The 5905-nt window shown below is 43.0% G+C and overlaps 1 long non-coding RNA gene across 2 annotated transcripts; it reads right to left on the bottom strand.

Annotated features, from left to right (window-relative positions):
• Nucleotides 1–412: 412 nt before the first annotated feature.
• Nucleotides 413–3170, bottom strand: LOC124676513. 2 transcript variants are annotated; one of them, XR_006993665.1, is made up of 4 exons: nucleotides 2175–3170; nucleotides 1995–2064; nucleotides 643–1456; nucleotides 413–522 (listed from the first exon to the last, which is right to left on the bottom strand). It is a non-coding gene; the product is annotated as an uncharacterized LOC124676513 (long non-coding RNA). The 2 variants fall into 2 exon arrangements; XR_006993664.1 differs by having other exon boundaries at nucleotides 419–1456.
• Between the last annotated feature and the right edge of the window lie 2735 nt (nucleotides 3171–5905).

The raw sequence follows: 5905 nt of genomic DNA, 5'->3' as shown, positions 1-5905 counted from the left end.
CATTCAAGGATTCACAATCCAGGCATCTAACTTACATGACCAACAGGGAAACATTCAAGGATTCACAATCCAGGCATCTAACTTACATGACCAACAGGGTTCATCTCCACATCATGAACAACATGGTTTGAAACAATTAGATAAAATACACAACAGGGTTGATCTCCTCATCATGAACAACGGGGTTCATCGCCGCCGAGGAAGAAAGTTGTCATGGAGTTTGGGCCCTGCCTCGCTGCGCGGCCGGATGCCTCGTCGTGCGGCCGGAGGAAGTTGCGCCGGCCGCGCCATGCATCCGACGCCACAACCAGATTCACGTCCCCGACGCCAAGCCCTCTTCCTCGTCGAGCATGATGCCGGAGCACCGGTGAGCGCGCCCTCCGCCCTCCACCCACCCTCCTGCAGTTCACTCGAAAATGTTCCAAGTCCTTCATCCTTTTGATAGTAAATATGAAGATAAAACACCCACAGAATAATTGTGCTTGGATCTGCCTCAATGGAGCATGCAAGAAGTAAAAGAGCCTACAGAATGTATGTTCCGAATTAGAGGTAAGTTGAGTAGCTGAGAACACAATAAATCCAATTCATGTTTGATTGTGTAACCGTAACATGTCCCTAAGCAGTAAGCAATACAATGATCACCTTTAGCCTGTCAGGTTTGTTTACTTTCCCATAATATAAACCAAGTGCAGCCTCTAAGAATAGTTCGACATCGACAGATCCCTATACAATCTTATTCTACACAACAAAAGGTTAAATAAAAACTAATCAAAATATAAGCAGATCAGAGAGCAATGAACTAGTAAAAGATTCAAAGGAAAGTGTCATGTCATTAAATGTGAAAAGAAATGCAAGTGAATAAGACTGGACATCGTCGACAGCAGGTTGAATGTTTTTTGTCAACTGTTGATTAACTGTCCAAAGAATTTCAATTGCCAATCTTTTTTTGAAGGGGGTAGCATGAAAAGGGTGTGATATAAGCAAGCAAGTACTCCCTGTGTTCCCTATTAATTGACTCTGATTTAGTAAAAAGTTGTAATAAATCAGTATTATGGAATCAATCAATATTGGTCATATATGAAAACTAAAACCTAATCTGTCATGTCCCTCAACTAAAACAACTGACAAAAAGTTTATACTTCATTTGTTACCAGCAAAAGAGGCATCCTATATGAACTCTGTAAAATCAAGGAGGAGTGGTGATATCACTGGTGTGTGTTACCTGGATGCGAACATGGTAAATTAGGTCGGGGCTCCCAAATCCATGGGGACAGATTCAGATGCGAGTTTCATGTCGAGGAGAAAGACCTCCATACCAAACGGCGAGAACGACTTGGTAGAGGTATCCATGATTGGTGCATGGAACTGAACCATAATTACACACGCGTAACTGAACTTTAGGATGTGGCGGTCAGAGAGGCGGAGCTCAAAGCACCTCTGCACCCTCGGGATCGACCTGCGGGGAGAAAAAAAAACATCTTTAGAATGCTTGCATTATTTGAACACAACAGAGGCAAATATTTTAAGATGATCAGTTCTGAAAAAAAAAATCGTTCTTTCCCTTCATTTCACTTGGCGAGAAAAAACTGGTATTAGTTATATATGAATTCCATGGCGATCATTGTTATCTGCTCAAGCCACAATAGCTAATGTATATATGAAAAAATTATAAGAAACTTAGGGGGAAAATAAATTACAGGTTATTGTATAAACAACTATCCTATATGTGACGCATTGATATGCACTATATGAGCGTAGCCTAACTGAACCCAAAATGGTCTTGTTGCACAGCTCATGTATGCTATTATGAACAAACTAAGAATACTTCACATTCTATTCTAAAACAACTAAGGACGGTTCACATCCTATTCCGAAACAATTAAGAATACTTCACATTCCATCTACCTTTTTAAAGAAACAATCAATAGTTAAGAGTAGATTTGGCCTGATAGTAGTTCATCAAACAAAATAATATAGCAGTCCAGCAAACAAACCATTCCACGCCGTTTCCTTCCCGGCCCCTGTGACCCACTGGCAATGTTGTCCAGCACACATGACCAAAAGCTGAAACACGACAATATAATGAACTAATCAGCGAAAGCCAACCATGTGGAACGATGGACTAATAAATGAAGTATTGAATAGCCAGCCAATCAAAGCAGAGAAAATTCCACCTCACCGATAGCAGGAAAAGGACCAGCAACAAAATCGAAAAATAGAACAAAGCCAGCAGACACAACAAGCTCGATGTGAGTCTGCAAAAGAATTACACCCGTTGGAACAAAAGGATTAGGATAAGCAGTGATAGAGAACGTTTCCTTGATTGAATATTAGCATTACTTGTGTCCGAGCTAGCTACCAGCAAGATGTATGTATTACCAAGAATGGTATGACCATAATATCAATGAAAATCAACAACCATATTATCAAAAGGCAGACGGAATATTTATCAGTGGGTACTAAAAACCTAAATGGTGCAATATATGGCATAGGTGTCCCTCTATGAATAACAATGCTTTTGACCTCGCAAATAGAATACCTATTGTAAACTTTGATTTTACATTAATTATATAATTAAAGTTTTTTAAAAGCATGGAAATCCCTATAATAAGTGTTCTAAACAGAGTGATTTTTTGATTCCTACAGTCCTACCAGAACTTATGGACATGTACCAGATATTTCTGAAGTTAATTGGCAGTTGGCACCATCAAATTTGAGGTATGGTATCATGGAAAAATGCTGAAATTGAGAAGGAAAGCATGTGCATTGATAGTCCAAGTAAAAAAAAGGAACCCATAGAATCCGACATCTACAGGGACCCATGGTTATGATGGACCTGGAATAGCACTACTCATAGTTGCAGCCTGAATACTAATTCTTGCTGTCACTGGAAATAATGATTAAATGAAGTAAGGTATGAAACAGCAAAGGTAAAAATGCCTCCATATTTTATAATTACATGAGAGATGAATGATTGGATGAGAACCACTACTACATTGCAAGTCATTGTCTTGGGTACACACTGCAAGACCTCTCGATGTATGCATGCTCTGTCCATCTCAAAATTATTTCATAGACACAGTGGACCATCAATCTAAGCACATCAATCGAGAAACCAACCATCCAATGTATCCATCAATTCAGCGTCCACTAATTCATTACATCCATTATCGAGTCCACTAATTCATTACATCCATTATCGGTCGTCCAGGAAGGCGTCCCCGAGGCTGCTCACGCGCACGAGCGGGTCCTGAGCCAGCGGGAACAGATCAACACCGTGCGGATCGAGAACAAGGGGTTTACTGAATCGCAGAGGGGGTGGGCGTACCTGGAGGCCGTCGCCGGAGGCGCTGCCGGGGCGGCCGCGGAAGCAGGAGAGGAAGCAGCCCATGGCGGCGAGGGATCCTACGGAGAGTGCGCTCGGTGCCGGGCGGGCACGCCGCCTCCACGGCTAGGGTTTCACGGGCGCTTGCGCGTGGGTGCTGGAGAGGGCCGCAACGGCGGGGAACCAAGGGAGGAGATGGCGACGTTGTATTACCGGCCAGCTGCCGCGGAAGATTCAGCCGGCGGTGGCCGGAGCGGCAGGCGGCGGTGGCGACGGCATCGCGTGGGCGTGAGGAAAGGGGAAGACGACTTGTGAGAGAGGTCATAGGTGGAAGGAGTTTTCTAAATAAGTGACCTTTTTAGGGGTTTTCCACAAAATGAGCAAAAATCGCCGGCACTGTTAGAGCAAGTATAGTAGAGTCCAGTCAGCTGACTATAAGACATTAAATAATATATTTTAGATGAGTTGGAGGAAAGAGAAGAAGAGAGAGAAGGGAGGTGGGCTACTATGCAATAGCCAGCTCTTGCACGTGCTCCTAGGCACTTTGTGAGAGTGAAAGGTGGGCAATATGTTAGTAAAGTGCTTCATTCTTATAGCCAACTATTATACATGTTAGCTATAAGATGACTACAAATGATATGACATCTTGTTATAGCCAGCAGTTGGCTATACTACTGGAATTGCTCTTAGGCTATAATGCCGCTGTTACAAAGCACGGCAGTTATCAAAATGCCTGTAATCAGGCCAATATTGCCGGCACTTTCCTCAACTGCCTGTATTGATGCAAAGATTGCCGGCACTTTCCAAAATTGCCAGAACTAATGCTGCATTAACGGCAGTTATAAAAAAAATGCCTGAAAAACTAGCCATTAGCGGCATTAGGCTAAAATGCCGTCCCCAAACTGCCGGCAATCAGGGTACGTGGGGTAGTGAAGGACGGAGGCGGCAGAGTTGCCAACGACCGAGCAGGAGCAAAGCCGAACAGGCCACCAGAAATCATCTCAACATGATAGAATGTACAAACTAAAGAGGATGGAGATGAACGCGCAAACGGTGGACCATCCATACGGAGTGCGGTAACGGCCGCGGAGCATCGACCTCTAGGCTTGCAGGAGAAACGGAGGCGTCCGGACGACCTCGGCTGGGCCGCCCCGTCGGCCTACCGGCGGCGTCCATCTGCAGACCGGAAGCAGAGGAGGGGCCGACAGTACATCACCGGCTGGGACGCCCCGGCAGGCTACCATGGCGACCGGGCGGAGCAGCACCAAGAGCAGCGCCATCCATCTGCGCGGAGCGGAAGCAGCAAATCAATAAAAAAATTCAGGGGAAAGCAGAAGACGGAAAAAATCGAGAAAAACAACATGGAGATTCGTTGCCACCACAAAGAAATAAAGAATAAAGTAAAGGAAGAGGAGGGCCTGCCACCTCGTTGGACGGCCAGAGATGGAGAGGAGAGGGTCGTCTCCGGTGAAGGACGTGCCTCCATTGCCGCCTCAAGAGGCAGCACGTCCAAGATAGAGAAAGACAAAATTTAATACCGAAGTGTCCGTTCTTTAGGCCCGCCTTTCGCTAGGTATGCCACGCGTATCGGTAGACTTTTCTAGACGTGGCCATCTCATAACACCGCCGCTGTTGGCGAGGCGTGAGAAAGATAACCCAGTGACCGGAAAGTAACCGGTAACCTGGATTAATCCACGGAGAAGAAAATGGAAGAAGGAAGATAAAACGCTTGATGTTTATTTAGGTAAAGGGGTACGTGGATGCACCGGAATGGTGAAAAATTGTGCATCTACAGTGCCCAAATTAGCATTAGATGCCCTAAACTGATTGTCTTTTATATAGTGTAATATATGTAATGCCACTATCGGAAAATATATTTCGACAATATGTAAGGTCACTAACATTAATCGAGTAAAATTGATTACATGTCTACCTTGTATGATGGTGTTTATAAATCAAAAGTTGCATGTAGAGTGAAAGAGGTATCACACGCAATATATTTAATTAGCACAAAATAGTACAAGAGGATTTCCATATAAATAATTGTGTTGTTTATTACTACTAGTTAGCTTTCCTTGGTTAATTAGAAGTATTTGGATTATGAGTTTGTTGCCTTCTATATAAAAATGGAAGCAGTATCATTCTAATGTTTTTATTAAGCATCGATAGTTGACATCTCGAATACCTGGTGTGAAAAAAAAAAGAACAAACATCCAACACTGCTATGCTCCCAGTATATTACACACTCAATTTGCAATGTAGTGCCTCGTTTACGGTCTTCCTTTTACGAATAACCCATATTGAACAAGTCAATTCTCCCAGGTTTTGTTGTTTCGATGCCCTTGCAATAAATATGAAAAAAGAACAGTGAATGGAGTACTCCATAAAGAATGGAGTAGATAAAATGTTAACACATGTGTTTTGCAGTGAAGTGCATTATCAACACGGAAATTCCTTTTGGATCATAGGCACTAGTGCTCTCATTGTATTAAAAAAATTTAAAATTATATTATATATTTCTAAAAATCATGTAACAAAATTCTAAAAGTAACTCCACTAACGTATAAAATCTCAATTACA

Source organism: Lolium rigidum, chromosome 7 (genome assembly GCF_022539505.1).
Source record: "Lolium rigidum isolate FL_2022 chromosome 7, APGP_CSIRO_Lrig_0.1, whole genome shotgun sequence".
Classification (NCBI taxonomy): Eukaryota; Viridiplantae; Streptophyta; class Magnoliopsida; order Poales; family Poaceae; genus Lolium; species Lolium rigidum.
This window is presented reverse-complemented; position numbering and strand designations above follow the sequence as displayed.